Here is an 18725-nt window from a genome sequence, read left to right as displayed (position 1 = left end):
ATTGACAGTTGGATTCTTGGTTGAGTGAGACACAGAAGAATGTCACAGACATATTTCTTCAATTATTATCGGTAACAATGGGTTCAAGTGGTGAATTGAATTTTTTTTTCCATTGTTACAAATTTCAAAAAGTTTGTCAGATATTCACAACCTGTCTGTCTAATGGCAAAAATAACAATTTCTGTGTCTTCCAAATGCCAATTTTGGCTAGAAGTCCTGTTTGAAATAAGAGGAGTCACTCCAGCATTTTATCAATTTTTTCCAGTATTATTCCACTTTTATCATCTGTAACAATGAAATCACATGGTGGAGTGAAATATATGATTCCATGGAAAGAAATGTTGCTATGGATTGTCAAAGTGGCAAAAATAGACATGTCTGAGTATTCTAAATGCCACATTTGGCTAGAAGTCCTATTTCAAATATGAGGAGTCACTCCGGTATTTTATCAGGAATTTTTCCAGTATTATTCCATTTTTATCATCTGTAACATTGAAATCAAATATTGGAATGTAATAATTGATTCCATGGTAAGAAATGGTGTTATGGATTGTGAAAGTTTTACAACTCTGCAAAATGGCACTAAAAGACATGACTGAGTCTTGGAACTGGCTATTAAGCCTACAAATACTATTTCAAGTATCAGGAATTATTCCAGTATTTTGTGCTACCCAATTGGAGGATTATTAGGTAGAAAAGCCCATTTCTACATTTTTGTTTGGATTCAAACCTACAATCTGTAAGTTACATCCAGACGTATTGATGAATATTAAAAGGTTGCAAGTGAATTGATGCAATGACTCTGGTGGGACTCGAACCCACAACCTTTGAATAACTACAACATACTGGAAGTCCAATGCGCTATCCATTGCACCACAGAGCCCCTGTTGGTAGTAATTTTCCTTTTGCTTTTACTGCTTGGAGAATAAAATATTGTAATAGATAATACAATCTTTGATGTAACAATTCTCTATATTTTAACACATACAGGTTGATGGCAGAAAAGTAGCAGACAAGATAGTGGTTAGTACCAAGTAGGAGTTCAAAGCTTGTTATTACTGATTGACAGTTGGATTCTTGGTTGAGTGAGACACAGAAGAATGTCACAGACATATTTCTTCAATTATTATCGGTAACAATGGGTTCAAGTGGTGGATTGAATTTTTTTTTCCATTGTTACAAATTTCAAAAAGTTTGTCAGATATTCACAACCTGTCTGTCTAATGGCAAAAATAACCATGTCTGTGTCTTCCAAATGCCAATTTTGGCTACAAGTCCTGTTTGAAATAAGAGGAGTCACTCCAGCATTTTATCAAGATTTTTTCCAGTATTATTCCACTTTTATCATCTGTAACAATGAAATCACATGGTGGAGTGAAATATATGATTCCATGGAAAGAAATGTTGCTATGGATTGTCAAAGTGGCAAAAATAGACATGTCTGAGTATTCTAAATGCCACATTTGGCTAGAAGTCCTATTTCAAATATGAGGAGTCACTCCGGTATTTTATCAGGAATTTTTCCAGTATTATTCCACTTTTATCATCTGTAACATTGAAATCAAATATTGGAATGTAATAATTGATTCCATGGTAAGAAATGGTGTTATGGATTGTGAAAGTTTTACAACTCTGCAAAATGGCACTAAAAGACATGACTGAGTCTTCCAACTGGCTATTAAGCCTACAAATACTATTTCAAGTATCAGGAATTATTCCAGTATTTTGTGCTACCCAATTGGAGGATTATTAGGTAGAAAAGCCCATTTCTACATTTTTGTTAGGATTCAAACCTACAATCTGTAAGTTACATCCAGACGTATTGATGAATATTAAAAGGTTGCAAGTGAATTGATGCAATGACTCTGGTGGGACTCGAACCCACAACCTTTGAATAACTACAACATACTGGAAGTCCAATGCGCTATCCATTGCACCACAGAGCCCCTGTTGGTAGTAATTTTCCTTTTGCTTTTACTGCTTGGAGAATAAAATATTGTAATAGATAATACAATCTTTGATGTAACAATTCTCTATATTTTAACACATACAGGTTGATGGCAGAAAAGTAGCAGACAAGATAGTGGTTAGTACCAAGTAGGAGTTCAAAGCTTGTTATTACTGATTGACAGTTGGATTCTTGGTTGAGTGAGACACAGAAGAATGTCACAGACATATTTCTTCAATTATTATCGGTAACAATGGGTTCAAGTGGTGGATTGAATTTTTTTTTCCATTGTTACAAATTTCAAAAAGTTTGTCAGATATTCACAACCTGTCTGTCTAATGGCAAAAATAACCATGTCTGTGTCTTCCAAATGCCAATTTTGGCTACAAGTCCTGTTTGAAATAAGAGGAGTCACTCCAGCATTTTATCAAGATTTTTTCCAGTATTATTCCACTTTTATCATCTGTAACAATGAAATCACATGGTGGAGTGAAATATATGATTCCATGGAAAGAAATGTTGCTATGGATTGTCAAAGTGGCAAAAATAGACATGTCTGAGTATTCTAAATGCCACATTTGGCTAGAAGTCCTATTTCAAATATGAGGAGTCACTCCGGTATTTTATCAGGAATTTTTCCAGTATTATTCCACTTTTATCATCTGTAACATTGAAATCAAATATTGGAATGTAATAATTGATTCCATGGTAAGAAATGGTGTTATGGATTGTGAAAGTTTTACAACTCTGCAAAATGGCACTAAAAGACATGACTGAGTCTTCCAACTGGCTATTAAGCCTACAAATACTATTTCAAGTATTAGTTATTATTCCAGTATTTTGTGCTACCCAATTGGAGGATTATTAGGTAGAAAAGCCCATTTCTACATTTTTGTTAGGATTCAAACCTACAATCTGTAAGTTACATCCAGATGTATGTGAATATTAAAAGTTTGCAAGCGATGCAATGACTCTGGTGGGACTCGAACCCACAACCTTTGAATAACTACAACATACTAGAAGTCCAATGTTCTATCCATTGCGCCACAGAGCCCCTGTTGGTAGTAATTTTCCTTTTGCTTTTACTGCTTGGAGAATATAATATTGTAATAGATAATACAATCTTTCATGTAACAATTCTCTCTTTTTTAACACATACAGGTACAGGTTGATGGCAGAAAAGTAGCAGACAAGATAGTGGTTGGAACCGAGTATGAGTTTAAAGCTTGTTATTACTGATTGACAGTTGGATTCTTGGTTGAGTGAGACACAGAAGAATGTCACAGACATATTTCTTCAATTATTATCGGTAACAATGGGTTCAAGTGGTGAATTGAATTTTTTTTTCCATTGTTACAAATTTCAAAAAGTTTGTCAGATATTCACAACCTGTCTGTCTAATGGCAAAAATAACAATTTCTGTGTCTTCCAAATGCCAATTTTGGCTAGAAGTCCTGTTTGAAATAAGAGGAGTCACTCCAGCATTTTATCAATTTTTTCCAGTATTATTCCACTTTTATCATCTGTAACAATGAAATCACATGGTGGAGTGAAATATATGATTCCATGGAAAGAAATGTTGCTATGGATTGTCAAAGTGGCAAAAATAGACATGTCTGAGTATTCTAAATGCCACATTTGGCTAGAAGTCCTATTTCAAATATGAGGAGTCACTCCGGTATTTTATCAGGAATTTTTCCAGTATTATTCCACTTTTATCATCTGTAACATTGAAATCAAATATTGGAATGTAATAATTGATTCCATGGTAAGAAATGGTGTTATGGATTGTGAAAGTTTTACAACTCTGCAAAATGGCACTAAAAGACATGACTGAGTCTTCGAACTGGCTATTAAGCCTACAAATACTATTTCAAGTATCAGGAATTATTCCAGTATTTTGTGCTACCCAATTGGAGGATTATTAGGTAGAAAAGCCCATTTCTACATTTTTGTTTGGATTCAAACCTACAATCTGTAAGTTACATCCAGACGTATTGATGAATATTAAAAGGTTGCACGTGAATTGATGCAATGACTCTGGTGGGACTCGAACCCACAACCTTTGAATAACTACAACATACTGGAAGTCCAATGCGCTATCCATTGCACCACAGAGCCCCTGTTGGTAGTAATTTTCCTTTTGCTTTTACTGCTTGGAGAATAAAATATTGTAATAGATAATACAATCTTTGATGTAACAATTCTCTATATTTTAACACATACAGGTTGATGGCAGAAAAGTAGCAGACAAGATAGTGGTTAGTACCAAGTAGGAGTTCAAAGCTTGTTATTACTGATTGACAGTTGGATTCTTGGTTGAGTGAGACACAGAAGAATGTCACAGACATATTTCTTCAATTATTATCGGTAACAATGGGTTCAAGTGGTGGATTGAATTTTTTTTTCCATTGTTACAAATTTCAAAAAGTTTGTCAGATATTCACAACCTGTCTGTCTAATGGCAAAAATAACCATGTCTGTGTCTTCCAAATGCCAATTTTGGCTACAAGTCCTGTTTGAAATAAGAGGAGTCACTCCAGCATTTTATCAAGATTTTTTCCAGTATTATTCCACTTTTATCATCTGTAACAATGAAATCACATGGTGGAGTGAAATATATGATTCCATGGAAAGAAATGTTGCTATGGATTGTCAAAGTGGCAAAAATAGACATGTCTGAGTATTCTAAATGCCACATTTGGCTAGAAGTCCTATTTCAAATATGAGGAGTCACTCCGGTATTTTATCAGGAATTTTTCCAGTATTATTCCACTTTTATCATCTGTAACATTGAAATCAAATATTGGAATGTAATAATTGATTCCATGGTAAGAAATGGTGTTATGGATTGTGAAAGTTTTACAACTCTGCAAAATGGCACTAAAAGACATGACTGAGTCTTCGAACTGGCTATTAAGCCTACAAATACTATTTCAAGTATCAGGAATTATTCCAGTATTTTGTGCTACCCAATTGGAGGATTATTAGGTAGAAAAGCCCATTTCTACATTTTTGTTTGGATTCAAACCTACAATCTGTAAGTTACATCCAGACGTATTGATGAATATTAAAAGGTTGCAAGTGAATTGATGCAATGACTCTGGTGGGACTCGAACCCACAACCTTTGAATAACTACAACATACTAGAAGTCCAATGTGCTATCCATTGCGCCACAGAGCCCCTGTTGGTAGTAATTTTCCTTTTGCTTTTACTGCTTGGAGAATATAATATTGTAATAGATAATACAATCTTTCATGTAACAATTCTCTCTTTTTTAACACATACAGGTACAGGTTGATGGCAGAAAAGTAGCAGACAAGATAGTGGTTGGAACCGAGTATGAGTTTAAAGCTTGTTATTACTGATTGACAGTTGGATTCTTGGTTGAGTGAGACACAGAAGAATGTCACAGACATATTTCTTCAATTATTATCGGTAACAATGGGTTCAAGTGGTGAATTGAATTTTTTTTTCCATTGTTACAAATTTCAAAAAGTTTGTCAGATATTCACAACCTGTCTGTCTAATGGCAAAAATAACAATTTCTGTGTCTTCCAAATGCCAATTTTGGCTAGAAGTCCTGTTTGAAATAAGAGGAGTCACTCCAGCATTTTATCAATTTTTTCCAGTATTATTCCACTTTTATCATCTGTAACAATGAAATCACATGGTGGAGTGAAATATATGATTCCATGGAAAGAAATGTTGCTATGGATTGTCAAAGTGGCAAAAATAGACATGTCTGAGTATTCTAAATGCCACATTTGGCTAGAAGTCCTATTTCAAATATGAGGAGTCACTCCGGTATTTTATCAGGAATTTTTCCAGTATTATTCCACTTTTATCATCTGTAACATTGAAATCAAATATTGGAATGTAATAATTGATTCCATGGTAAGAAATGGTGTTATGGATTGTGAAAGTTTTACAACTCTGCAAAATGGCACTAAAAGACATGACTGAGTCTTCGAACTGGCTATTAAGCCTACAAATACTATTTCAAGTATCAGGAATTATTCCAGTATTTTGTGCTACCCAATTGGAGGATTATTAGGTAGAAAAGCCCATTTCTACATTTTTGTTTGGATTCAAACCTACAATCTGTAAGTTACATCCAGACGTATTGATGAATATTAAAAGGTTGCAAGTGAATTGATGCAATGACTCTGGTGGGACTCGAACCCACAACCTTTGAATAACTACAACATACTGGAAGTCCAATGCGCTATCCATTGCACCACAGAGCCCCTGTTGGTAGTAATTTTCCTTTTGCTTTTACTGCTTGGAGAATAAAATATTGTAATAGATAATACAATCTTTGATGTAACAATTCTCTATATTTTAACACATACAGGTTGATGGCAGAAAAGTAGCAGACAAGATAGTGGTTAGTACCAAGTAGGAGTTCAAAGCTTGTTATTACTGATTGACAGTTGGATTCTTGGTTGAGTGAGACACAGAAGAATGTCACAGACATATTTCTTCAATTATTATCGGTAACAATGGGTTCAAGTGGTGGATTGAATTTTTTTTTCCATTGTTACAAATTTCAAAAAGTTTGTCAGATATTCACAACCTGTCTGTCTAATGGCAAAAATAACCATGTCTGTGTCTTCCAAATTCCAATTTTGGCTACAAGTCCTGTTTAAAATAAGAGGAGTCACTCCAGCATTTTATCAAGATTTTTTCCAGTATTATTCCACTTTTATCATCTGTAACAATGAAATCACATGGTGGAGTGAAATATATGATTCCATGGAAAGAAATGTTGCTATGGATTGTCAAAGTGGCAAAAATAGACATGTCTGAGTATTCTAAATGCCACATTTGGCTAGAAGTCCTATTTCAAATATGAGGAGTCACTCCGGTATTTTATCAGGAATTTTTCCAGTATTATTCCACTTTTATCATCTGTAACATTGAAATCAAATATTGGAATGTAATAATTGATTCCATGGTAAGAAATGGTGTTATGGATTGTGAAAGTTTTACAACTCTGCAAAATGGCACTAAAAGACATCACTGAGTCTTCCAACTGGCTATTAAGCCTATAAATACTATTTCAAGTATCAGGAATTATTCCAGTATTTTCTGCTACCCAATTGGAGGATTATTAGGTAGAAAAGCCCATTTCTACATTTTTGTTAGGATTCAAACCTACAATCTGTAAGTTACATCCAGACGTATTGATGAATATTAAAAGTTTGCAAGTGAATTGATGCAATGACTCTGGTGGGACTCGAACCCACAACCTTTGAATAATTACAACATACTAGAAGTCCAATGCGCTATCCATTGCGCCACAGAGCCCCTGTTGGTAGTAATTTTCCTTTTGCTTTTACTGCTTGGAGAATAAAATATTGTAATAGATAATACAATCTTTGATGTAACAATTCTCTATATTTTAACACATACAGGTTGATGGCAGAAAAGTAGCAGACAAGATAGTGGTTAGTACCAAGTAGGAGTTCAAAGCTTGTTATTACTGATTGACAGTTGGATTCTTGGTTGAGTGAGACACAGAAGAATGTCACAGACATATTTCTTCAATTATTATCGGTAACAATGGGTTCAAGTGGTGGATTGAATTTTTTTTTCCATTGTTACAAATTTCAAAAAGTTTGTCAGATATTCACAACCTGTCTGTCTAATGGCAAAAATAACCATGTCTGTGTCTTCCAAATTCCAATTTTGGCTACAAGTCCTGTTTAAAATAAGAGGAGTCACTCCAGCATTTTATCAAGATTTTTTCCAGTATTATTCCACTTTTATCATCTGTAACAATGAAATCACATGGTGGAGTGAAATATATGATTCCATGGAAAGAAATGTTGCTATGGATTGTCAAAGTGGCAAAAATAGACATGTCTGAGTATTCTAAATGCCACATTTGGCTAGAAATCCTATTTCAAATATGAGGAGTCACTCCGGTATTTTATCAGGAATTTTTCCAGTATTATTCCACTTTTATCATCTGTAACATTGAAATCAAATATTGGAATGTAATAATTGATTCCATGGTAAGAAATGGTGTTATGGATTGTGAAAGTTTTACAACTCTGCAAAATGGCACTAAAAGACAAGACTGAGTCTTCCAACTGGCTATTAAGCCTATAAATACTATTTCAAGTATCAGGAATTATTCCAGTATTTTGTGCTACCCAATTGGAGGATTATTAGGTAGAAAAGCCCATTTCTACATTTTTGTTAGGATTCAAACCTACAATCTGTAAGTTACATCCAGACGTATTGATGAATATTAAAAGTTTGCAAGTGAATTGATGCAATGACTCTGGTGGGACTCGAACCCACAACCTTTGAATAACTACAACATACTAGAAGTCCAATGCGCTATCCATTGCGCCACAGAGCCCCTGTTGGTAGTAATTTTCCTTTTGCTTTTACTGCTTGGAGAATAAAATATTGTAATAGATAATACAATCTTTGATGTAACAATTCTCTATATTTTAACACATACAGGTTGATGGCAGAAAAGTAGCAGACAAGATAGTGGTTAGTACCAAGTAGGAGCTCAAAGCTTGTTATTACTGATTGACAGTTGGATTCTTGGTTGAGTGAGACACAGAAGAATGTCACAGACATATTTCTTCAATTATTATCGGTAACAATGGGTTCAAGTGGTGGATTGAATTTTTTTTTCCATTGTTACAAATTTCAAAAAGTTTGTCAGATATTCACAACCTGTCTGTCTAATGGCAAAAATAACCATGTCTGTGTCTTCCAAATGCCAATTTTGGCTACAAGTCCTGTTTGAAATAAGAGGAGTCACTCCAGCATTTTATCAAGATTTTTTCCAGTATTATTCCACTTTTATCATCTGTAACAATGAAATCACATGGTGGAGTGAAATATATGATTCCATGGAAAGAAATGTTGCTATGGATTGTCAAAGTGGCAAAAATAGACATGTCTGAGTATTCTAAATGCCACATTTGGCTAGAAGTCCTATTTCAAATATGAGGAGTCACTCCGGTATTTTATCAGGAATTTTTCCAGTATTATTCCACTTTTATCATCTGTAACATTGAAATCAAATATTGGAATGTAATAATTGATTCCATGGTAAGAAATGGTGTTATGGATTGTGAAAGTTTTACAACTCTGCAAAATGGCACTAAAAGACATGACTGAGTCTTCCAACTGGCTATTAAGCCTACAAATACTATTTCAAGTATCAGGAATTATTCCAGTATTTTGTGCTACCCAATTGGAGGATTATTAGGTAGAAAAGCCCATTTCTACATTTTTGTTAGGATTCAAACCTACAATCTGTAAGTTACATCCAGACGTATTGATGAATATTAAAAGTTTGCAAGTGAATTGATGCAATGACTCTGGTGGGACTCAAACCCACAACCTTTGAATAACTACAACATACTAGAAGTCCAATGCGCTATCCATTGCGCCACAGAGCCCCTGTTGGTAGTAATTTTCCTTTTGCTTTTACTGCTTGGAGAATAAAATATTGTAATAGATAATACAATCTTTGATGTAACAATTCTCTATATTTTAACACATACAGGTTGATGGCAGAAAAGTAGCAGACAAGATAGTGGTTAGTACCAAGTAGGAGTTCAAAGCTTGTTATTACTGATTGACAGTTGGATTCTTGGTTGAGTGAGACACAGAAGAATGTCACAGACATATTTCTTCAATTATTATCGGTAACAATGGGTTCAAGTGGTGGATTGAATTTTTTTTTCCATTGTTACAAATTTCAAAAAGTTTGTCAGATATTCACAACCTGTCTGTCTAATGGCAAAAATAACCATGTCTGTGTCTTCCAAATTCCAATTTTGGCTACAAGTCCTGTTTAAAATAAGAGGAGTCACTCCAGCATTTTATCAAGATTTTTTCCAGTATTATTCCACTTTTATCATCTGTAACAATGAAATCACATGGTGGAGTGAAATATATGATTCCATGGAAAGAAATGTTGCTATGGATTGTCAAAGTGGCAAAAATAGACATGTCTGAGTATTCTAAATGCCACATTTGGCTAGAAGTCCTATTTCAAATATGAGGAGTCACTCCGGTATTTTATCAGGAATTTTTCCAGTATTATTCCACTTTTATCATCTGTAACATTGAAATCAAATATTGGAATGTAATAATTGATTCCATGGTAAGAAATGTTGTTATGGATTGTGAAAGTTTTACAACTCTGCAAAATGGCACTAAAAGACAAGACTGAGTCTTCCAACTGGCTATTAAGCCTATAAATACTATTTCAAGTATCAGGAATTATTCCAGTATTTTGTGCTACCCAATTGGAGGATTATTAGGTAGAAAAGCCCATTTCTACATTTTTGTTAGGATTCAAACCTACAATCTGTAAGTTACATCCAGACGTATTGATGAATATTAAAAGTTTGCAAGTGAATTGATGCAATGACTCTGGTGGGACTTGAACCCACAACCTTTGAATAACTACAACATACTAGAAGTCCAATGCGCTAGCCATTGCGCCACAGAGCCCCTGTTGGTAGTAATTTTCCTTTTGCTTTTACTGCTTGGAGAATAAAATATTGTAATAGATAATACAATCTTTCATGTAAGAATTCTCTATATTTTAACACATACAGGTTGATGGCAGAAAAGTAGCAGACAAGATAGTGGTTAGTACCAAGTAGGAGCTCAAAGCTTGTTATTACTGATTGACAGTTGGATTCTTGGTTGAGTGAGACACAGAAGAATGTCACAGACATATTTCTTCAATTATTATCGGTAACAATGGGTTCAAGTGGTGGATTGAATTTTTTTTTCCATTGTTACAAATTTCAAAAAGTTTGTCAGATATTCACAACCTGTCTGTCTAATGGCAAAAATAACCATGTCTGTGTCTTCCAAATGCCAATTTTGGCTACAAGTCCTGTTTGAAATAAGAGGAGTCACTCCAGCATTTTATCAAGTTTTTTTCCAGTATTATTCCACTTTTATCATCTGTAACAATGAAATCACATGGTGGAGTGAAATATATGATTCCATGGAAAGAAATGTTGCTATGGATTGTCAAAGTGGCAAAAATAGACATGTCTGAGTATTCTAAATGCCAATTTTGGCTACAAGTACTATTTCAAATATGAGGAGTCACTCCGGTATTTTATCAGGAATTTTTCCAGTATTATTCCACTTTTATCATCTGTAACATTGAAATCAAATATTGGAATGTAATAATTGATTCCATGGTAAGAAATGGTGTTATGGATTGTGAAAGTTTTACAACTCTGCAAAATGGCACTAAAAGACATGACTGAGTCTTCCAACTGGCTATTAAGCCTATAAATACTATTTCAAGTATCAGGAATTATTCCAGTATTTTGTGCTACCCAATTGGAGGATTATTAGGTAGAAAAGCCCATTTCTACATTTTTGTTAGGATTCAAACCTACAATCTGTAAGTTCCATCCAGACGTATTGATGAATATTAAAAGTTTGCAAGTGAATTGATGCAATGACTCTGGTGGGACTCGAACCCACAACCTTTGAATAATTACAACATACTAGAAGTCCAATGCGCTATCCATTGCGCCACAGAGCCCCTGTTGGTAGTAATTTTCCTTTTGCTTTTACTGCTTGGAGAATAAAATATTGTAATAGATAATACAATCTTTCATGTAAGAATTCTCTATATTTTAACACATACAGGTTGATGGCAGAAAAGTAGCAGACAAGATAGTGGTTAGTACCAAGTAGGAGCTCAAAGCTTGTTATTACTGATTGACAGTTGGATTCTTGGTTGAGTGAGACACAGAAGAATGTCACAGACATATTTCTTCAATTATTATCGGTAACAATGGGTTCAAGTGGTGGATTGAATTTTTTTTTCCATTGTTACAAATTTCAAAAAGTTTGTCAGATATTCACAACCTGTCTGTCTAATGGCAAAAATAACCATGTCTGTGTCTTCCAAATGCCAATTTTGGCTACAAGTCCTGTTTGAAATAAGAGGAGTCACTCCAGCATTTTATCAAGTTTTTTTCCAGTATTATTCCACTTTTATCATCTGTAACAATGAAATCACATGGTGGAGTGAAATATATGATTCCATGGAAAGAAATGTTGCTATGGATTGTCAAAGTGGCAAAAATAGACATGTCTGAGTATTCTAAATGCCAATTTTGGCTACAAGTACTATTTCAAATATGAGGAGTCACTCCGGTATTTTATCAGGAATTTTTCCAGTATTATTCCACTTTTATCATCTGTAACATTGAAATCAAATATTGGAATGTAATAATTGATTCCATGGTAAGAAATGGTGTTATGGATTGTGAAAGTTTTACAACTCTGCAAAATGGCACTAAAAGACATGACTGAGTCTTCCAACTGGCTATTAAGCCTATAAATACTATTTCAAGTATCAGGAATTATTCCAGTATTTTGTGCTACCCAATTGGAGGATTATTAGGTAGAAAAGCCCATTTCTACATTTTTGTTAGGATTCAAACCTACAATCTGTAAGTTACATCCAGACGTATTGATGAATATTAAACGTTTGCAAGTGAATTGATGCAATGACTCTGGTGGGACTCAAACCCACAACCTTTGAATAATTACAACATACTAGAAGTCCAATGCGCTATCCATTGCGCCACAGAGCCCCTGTTGGTAGTAATTTTCCTTTTGCTTTTACTGCTTGGAGAATAAAATATTGTAATAGATAATACAATCTTTGATGTAACAATTCTCTATATTTTAACACATACAGGTTGATGGCAGAAAAGTAGCAGACAAGATAGTGGTTAGTACCAAGTAGGAGTTCAAAGCTTGTTATTACTGATTGACAGTTGGATTCTTGGTTGAGTGAGACACAGAAGAATGTCACAGACATATTTCTTCAATTATTATCGGTAACAATGGGTTCAAGTGGTGGATTGAATTTTTTTTTCCATTGTTACAAATTTCAAAAAGTTTGTCAGATATTCACAACCTGTCTGTCTAATGGCAAAAATAACCATGTCTGTGTCTTCCAAATTCCAATTTTGGCTACAAGTCCTGTTTAAAATAAGAGGAGTCACTCCAGCATTTTATCAAGATTTTTTCCAGTATTATTCCACTTTTATCATCTGTAACAATGAAATCACATGGTGGAGTGAAATATATGATTCCATGGAAAGAAATGTTGCTATGGATTGTCAAAGTGGCAAAAATAGACATGTCTGAGTATTCTAAATGCCACATTTGGCTAGAAGTCCTATTTCAAATATGAGGAGTCACTCCGGTATTTTATCAGGAATTTTTCCAGTATTATTCCACTTTTATCATCTGTAACATTGAAATCAAATATTGGAATGTAATAATTGATTCCATGGTAAGAAATGGTGTTATGGATTGTGAAAGTTTTACAACTCTGCAAAATGGCACTAAAAGACATGACTGAGTCTTCCAACTGGCTATTAAGCCTATAAATACTATTTCAAGTATCAGGAATTATTCCAGTATTTTGTGCTACCCAATTGGAGGATTATTAGGTAGAAAAGCCCATTTCTACATTTTTGTTAGGATTCAAACCTACAATCTGTAAGTTACATCCAGACGTATTGATGAATATTAAAAGTTTGCAAGTGAATTGATGCAATGACTCTGGTGGGACTCGAACCCACAACCTTTGAATAATTACAACATACTAGAAGTCCAATGCGCTATCCATTGCGCCACAGAGCCCCTGTTGGTAGTAATTTTCCTTTTGCTTTTACTGCTTGGAGAATAAAATATTGTAATAGATAATACAATCTTTGATGTAACAATTCTCTATATTTTAACACATACAGGTTGATGGCAGAAAAGTAGCAGACAAGATAGTGGTTAGTACCAAGTAGGAGTTCAAAGCTTGTTATTACTGATTGACAGTTGGATTCTTGGTTGAGTGAGACACAGAAGAATGTCACAGACATATTTCTTCAATTATTATCGGTAACAATGGGTTCAAGTGGTGGATTGAATTTTTTTTTCCATTGTTACAAATTTCAAAAAGTTTGTCAGATATTCACAACCTGTCTGTCTAATGGCAAAAATAACCATGTCTGTGTCTTCCAAATTCCAATTTTGGCTACAAGTCCTGTTTAAAATAAGAGGAGTCACTCCAGCATTTTATCAAGATTTTTTCCAGTATTATTCCACTTTTATCATCTGTAACAATGAAATCACATGGTGGAGTGAAATATATGATTCCATGGAAAGAAATGTTGCTATGGATTGTCAAAGTGGCAAAAATAGACATGTCTGAGTATTCTAAATGCCACATTTGGCTAGAAGTCCTATTTCAAATATGAGGAGTCACTCCGGTATTTTATCAGGAATTTTTCCAGTATTATTCCACTTTTATCATCTGTAACATTGAAATCAAATATTGGAATGTAATAATTGATTCCATGGTAAGAAATGGTGTTATGGATTGTGAAAGTTTTACAACTCTGCAAAATGGCACTAAAAGACAAGACTGAGTCTTCCAACTGGCTATTAAGCCTATAAATACTATTTCAAGTATCAGGAATTATTCCAGTATTTTGTGCTACCCAATTGGAGGATTATTAGGTAGAAAAGCCCATTTCTACATTTTTGTTAGGATTCAAACCTACAATCTGTAAGTTCCATCCAGACGTATTGATGAATATTAAAAGTTTGCAAGTGAATTGATGCAATGACTCTGGTGGGACTCGAACCCACAACCTTTGAATAATTACAACATACTAGAAGTCCAATGCGCTATCCATTGCGCCACAGAGCCCCTGTTGGTAGTAATTTTCCTTTTGCTTTTACTGCTTGGAGAATAAAATATTGTAATAGATAATACAATCTTTGATGTAACAATTCTCTATATTTTAACACATACAGGTTGATGGCAGAAAAGTAGCAGACAAGATAGTGGTTAGTACCAAGTAGGAGTTCAAAGCTTGTTATTACTGATTGACAGTTGGATTCTTGGTTGAGTGAGACACAGAAGAATGTCACAGACATATTTCTTCAATTATTATCGGTAACAATGGGTTCAAGTGGTGGATTGAATTTTTTTTTCCATTGTTACAAATTTCAAAAAGTTTGTCAGATATTCACAACCTGTCTGTCTAATGGCAAAAATAACCATGTCTGTGTCTTCCAAATGCCAATTTTGGCTACAAGTCCTGTTTGAAATAAGAGGAGTCACTCCAGCATTTTATCAAGATTTTTTCCAGTATTATTCCACTTTTATCATCTGTAACAATGAAATCACATGGTGGAGTGAAATATATGATTCCATGGAAAGAAATGTTGCTATGGATTGTCAAAGTGGCAAAAATAGACATGTCTGAGTATTCTAAATGCCACATTTGGCTAGAAGTCCTATTTCAAATATGAGGAGTCACTCCGGTATTTTATCAGGAATTTTTCCAGTATTATTCCACTTTTATCATCTGTAACATTGAAATCAAATATTGGAATGTAATAATTGATTCCATGGTAAGAAATTTTGTTATGGATTATGAAAGTTTTACAACTCTGCAAAATGGCACTAAAAGACATGACTGAGTCTTCCAACTGGCTATTAAGCCTACAAATACTATTTCAAGTATCAGGAATTATTCCAGTATTTTGTGCTACCCAATTTGAGGATTATTAGGTAGAAAAGCCCATTTCTACATTTTTGTTAGGATTCAAACCTACAATCTGTAAGTTACATCCAGACGTATGTGAATATTAAAAGTTTGCAAGTGAATTCATGCAATGACTCTGGTGGGACTCGAACCCACAACCTTTGAATAACTACAACATACTAGAAGTCCAATGCGCTATCCATTGCGCCACAGAGCCCCTGTTGGTAGTAATTTTCCTTTTGCTTTTACTGCTTGGAGAATAAAATATTGTAATAGATAATACAATCTTTGATGTAACAATTCTCTATATTTTAACACATACAGGTTGATGGCAGAAAAGTAGCAGACAAGATAGTGGTTAGTACCAAGTAGGAGTTCAAAGCTTGTTATTACTGATTGACAGTTGGATTCTTGGTTGAGTGAGACACAGAAGAATGTCACAGACATATTTCTTCAATTATTATCGGTAACAATGGGTTCAAGTGGTGGATTGAATTTTTTTTTCCATTGTTACAAATTTCAAAAAGTTTGTCAGATATTCACAACCTGTCTGTCTAATGGCAAAAATAACCATGTCTGTGTCTTCCAAATGCCAATTTTGGCTACAAGTCCTGTTTGAAATAAGAGGAGTCACTCCAGCATTTTATCAAGATTTTTTCCAGTATTATTCCACTTTTATCATCTGTAACAATGAAATCACATGGTGGAGTGAAATATATGATTCCATGGAAAGAAATGTTGCTATGGATTGTCAAAGTGGCAAAAATAGACATGTCTGAGTATTCTAAATGCCACATTTGGCTAGAAGTCCTATTTCAAATATGAGGAGTCACTCCGGTATTTTATCAGGAATTTTTCCAGTATTATTCCACTTTTATCATCTGTAACATTGAAATCAAATATTGGAATGTAATAATTGATTCCATGGTAAGAAATGGTGTTATGGATTGTGAAAGTTTTACAACTCTGCAAAATGGCACTAAAAGACAAGACTGAGTCTTCCAACTGGCTATTAAGCCTATAAATACTATTTCAAGTATGAGGAATTATTCCAGTATTTTGTGCTACCCAATTGGAGGATTATTAGGTAGAAAAGCCCATTTCTACATTTTTGTTAGGATTCAAACCTACAATCTGTAAGTTACATCCAGACGTATTGATGAATATTAAAAGTTTGCAAGTGAATTGATGCAATGACTCTGGTGGGACTCGAACCCACAACCTTTGAATAACTACAACATACTAGAAGTCCAATGCGCTATCCATTGCGCCACAGAGCCCCTGTTGGTAGTAATTTTCCTTTTGCTTTTACTGCTTGGAGAATAAAATATTGTAATAGATAATACAATCTTTGATGTAACAATTCTCTATATTTTAACACATACAGGTTGATGGCAGAAAAGTAGCAGACAAGATAGTGGTTAGTACCAAGTAGGAGTTCAAAGCTTGTTATTACTGATTGACAGTTGGATTCTTGGTTGAGTGAGACACAGAAGAATGTCACAGACATATTTCTTCAATTATTATCGGTAACAATGGGTTCAAGTGGTGGATTGAATTTTTTTTTCCATTGTTACAAATTTCAAAAAGTTTGTCAGATATTCACAACCTGTCTGTCTAATGGCAAAAATAACCATGTCTGTGTCTTCCAAATGCCAATTTTGGCTACAAGTCCTGTTTGAAATAAGAGGAGTCACTCCAGCATTTTATCAAGATTTTTTCCAGTATTATTCCACTTTTATCATCTGTAACAATGAAATCACATGGTGGAGTGAAATATATGATTCCATGGAAAGAAATGTTGCTATGGATTGTCAAAGTGGCAAAAATAGACATGTCTGAGTATTCTAAATGCCACATTTGGCTAGAAGTCCTATTTCAAATATGAGGAGTCACTCCGGTATTTTATCAGGAATTTTTCCAGTATTATTCCACTTTTATCATCTGTAACATTGAAATCAAATATTGGAATGTAATAATTGATTCCATGGTAAGAAATGGTGTTATGGATTGTGAAAGTTTTACAACTCTGCAAAATGGCACTAAAAGACAAGACTGAGTCTTCCAACTGGCTATTAAGCCTATAAATACTATTTCAAGTATGAGGAATTATTCCAGTATTTTGTGCTACCCAATTGGAGGATTATTAGGTAGAAAAGCCCATTTCTACATTTTTGTTAGGATTCAAACCTACAATCTGTAAGTTACATCCAGACGTATTGATGAATATTAAAAGTTTGCAAGTGAATTGATGCAATGACTCTGGTGGGACTCGAACCCACAACCTTTGAATAATTACAACATACTAGAAGTCCAATGCGCTATCCATTGTGCCACAGAGCCCCTGTTGGTAGTAATTTTCCTTTTGCTTTTACTGCTTGGAGAATAAAATATTGTAATAGATAATACAATCTTTGATGTAACAATTCTCTATATTTTAACACATACAGGTTGATGGCAGAAAAGTAGCAGACAAGATAGTGGTTAGTACCAAGTAGGAGTTCAAAGCTTGTTATTACTGATTGACAGTTGGATTCTTGGTTGAGTGAGACACAGAAGAATGTCACAGACATATTTCTTCAATTATTATCGGTAACAATGGGTTCAAGTGGTGGATTGAATTTTTTTTTCCATTGTTACAAATTTCAAAAAGTTTGTCAGATATTCACAACCTGTCTGTCTAATGGCAAAAATAACCATGTCTGTGTCTTCCAAATGCCAATTTTGGCTACAAGTCCTGTTTGAAATAAGAGGAGTCACTCCAGCATTTTATCAAGATTTTTTCCAGTATTATTCCACTTTTATCATCTGTAACAATGAAATCACATGGTGGAGTGAAATATATGATTCCATGGAAAGAAATGTTGCTATGGATTGTCAAAGTGGCAAAAATAGACATGTCTGAGTATTCTAAATGCCACATTTGGCTAGAAGTCCTATTTCAAATATGAGGAGTCACTCCGGTATTTTATCAGGAATTTTTCCAGTATTATTCCACTTTTATCATCTGTAACATTGAAATCAAATATTGGAATGTAATAATTGATTCCATGGTAAGAAATTTTGTTATGGATTGTGAAAGTTTTACAACTCTGCAAAATGGCACTAAAAGACATGACTGAGTCTTCCAACTGGCTATTAAGCCTACAAATACTATTTCAAGTATCAGGAATTATTC

The 18725-nt window shown here is 34.2% G+C and overlaps 16 non-coding genes across 16 annotated transcripts; all 16 read right to left on the bottom strand.

The window, feature by feature from the left end:
* Window positions 1–797: 797 nt before the first annotated feature.
* Window positions 798–883, bottom strand: TRNAG-UCC (transfer RNA glycine (anticodon UCC)). Its single transcript is given in 2 exon segments — window positions 798–833; window positions 847–883. It is a non-coding gene; the product is annotated as a tRNA-Gly (tRNA).
* A 977-nt stretch (window positions 884–1860) lies between these two features.
* Window positions 1861–1946, bottom strand: TRNAG-UCC (transfer RNA glycine (anticodon UCC)). Its single transcript is given in 2 exon segments — window positions 1861–1896; window positions 1910–1946. It is a non-coding gene; the product is annotated as a tRNA-Gly (tRNA).
* Window positions 1947–3983: 2037 nt separating this feature from the next.
* TRNAG-UCC (transfer RNA glycine (anticodon UCC)) lies at window positions 3984–4069 on the bottom strand. The gene is given in 2 exon segments: window positions 3984–4019; window positions 4033–4069. It is a non-coding gene; the product is annotated as a tRNA-Gly (tRNA).
* Window positions 4070–5046: 977 nt separating this feature from the next.
* Window positions 5047–5132, bottom strand: TRNAR-UCU (transfer RNA arginine (anticodon UCU)). Its single transcript is given in 2 exon segments — window positions 5047–5082; window positions 5096–5132. It is a non-coding gene; the product is annotated as a tRNA-Arg (tRNA).
* Window positions 5133–6113: 981 nt separating this feature from the next.
* Window positions 6114–6199, bottom strand: TRNAG-UCC (transfer RNA glycine (anticodon UCC)). The gene is given in 2 exon segments: window positions 6114–6149; window positions 6163–6199. It is a non-coding gene; the product is annotated as a tRNA-Gly (tRNA).
* Window positions 6200–7176: 977 nt separating this feature from the next.
* TRNAR-UCU (transfer RNA arginine (anticodon UCU)) lies at window positions 7177–7262 on the bottom strand. The gene is given in 2 exon segments: window positions 7177–7212; window positions 7226–7262. It is a non-coding gene; the product is annotated as a tRNA-Arg (tRNA).
* A 977-nt stretch (window positions 7263–8239) lies between these two features.
* Window positions 8240–8325, bottom strand: TRNAR-UCU (transfer RNA arginine (anticodon UCU)). The gene is given in 2 exon segments: window positions 8240–8275; window positions 8289–8325. It is a non-coding gene; the product is annotated as a tRNA-Arg (tRNA).
* A 977-nt stretch (window positions 8326–9302) lies between these two features.
* TRNAR-UCU (transfer RNA arginine (anticodon UCU)) lies at window positions 9303–9388 on the bottom strand. Its single transcript is given in 2 exon segments — window positions 9303–9338; window positions 9352–9388. It is a non-coding gene; the product is annotated as a tRNA-Arg (tRNA).
* Window positions 9389–10365: 977 nt separating this feature from the next.
* Window positions 10366–10451, bottom strand: TRNAR-UCU (transfer RNA arginine (anticodon UCU)). Its single transcript is given in 2 exon segments — window positions 10366–10401; window positions 10415–10451. It is a non-coding gene; the product is annotated as a tRNA-Arg (tRNA).
* A 977-nt stretch (window positions 10452–11428) lies between these two features.
* On the bottom strand, window positions 11429–11514 carry TRNAR-UCU (transfer RNA arginine (anticodon UCU)). The gene is given in 2 exon segments: window positions 11429–11464; window positions 11478–11514. It is a non-coding gene; the product is annotated as a tRNA-Arg (tRNA).
* A 977-nt stretch (window positions 11515–12491) lies between these two features.
* On the bottom strand, window positions 12492–12577 carry TRNAR-UCU (transfer RNA arginine (anticodon UCU)). Its single transcript is given in 2 exon segments — window positions 12492–12527; window positions 12541–12577. It is a non-coding gene; the product is annotated as a tRNA-Arg (tRNA).
* A 977-nt stretch (window positions 12578–13554) lies between these two features.
* On the bottom strand, window positions 13555–13640 carry TRNAR-UCU (transfer RNA arginine (anticodon UCU)). The gene is given in 2 exon segments: window positions 13555–13590; window positions 13604–13640. It is a non-coding gene; the product is annotated as a tRNA-Arg (tRNA).
* Window positions 13641–14617: 977 nt separating this feature from the next.
* On the bottom strand, window positions 14618–14703 carry TRNAR-UCU (transfer RNA arginine (anticodon UCU)). The gene is given in 2 exon segments: window positions 14618–14653; window positions 14667–14703. It is a non-coding gene; the product is annotated as a tRNA-Arg (tRNA).
* A 975-nt stretch (window positions 14704–15678) lies between these two features.
* On the bottom strand, window positions 15679–15764 carry TRNAR-UCU (transfer RNA arginine (anticodon UCU)). Its single transcript is given in 2 exon segments — window positions 15679–15714; window positions 15728–15764. It is a non-coding gene; the product is annotated as a tRNA-Arg (tRNA).
* Window positions 15765–16741: 977 nt separating this feature from the next.
* Window positions 16742–16827, bottom strand: TRNAR-UCU (transfer RNA arginine (anticodon UCU)). Its single transcript is given in 2 exon segments — window positions 16742–16777; window positions 16791–16827. It is a non-coding gene; the product is annotated as a tRNA-Arg (tRNA).
* A 977-nt stretch (window positions 16828–17804) lies between these two features.
* Window positions 17805–17890, bottom strand: TRNAR-UCU (transfer RNA arginine (anticodon UCU)). The gene is given in 2 exon segments: window positions 17805–17840; window positions 17854–17890. It is a non-coding gene; the product is annotated as a tRNA-Arg (tRNA).
* Between the last annotated feature and the right edge of the window lie 835 nt (window positions 17891–18725).

Source organism: Mixophyes fleayi, chromosome 3 (genome assembly GCF_038048845.1).
Source record: "Mixophyes fleayi isolate aMixFle1 chromosome 3, aMixFle1.hap1, whole genome shotgun sequence".
Lineage (NCBI taxonomy): Eukaryota > Metazoa > Chordata > Amphibia > Anura > Limnodynastidae > Mixophyes > Mixophyes fleayi.
This window is presented reverse-complemented; position numbering and strand designations above follow the sequence as displayed.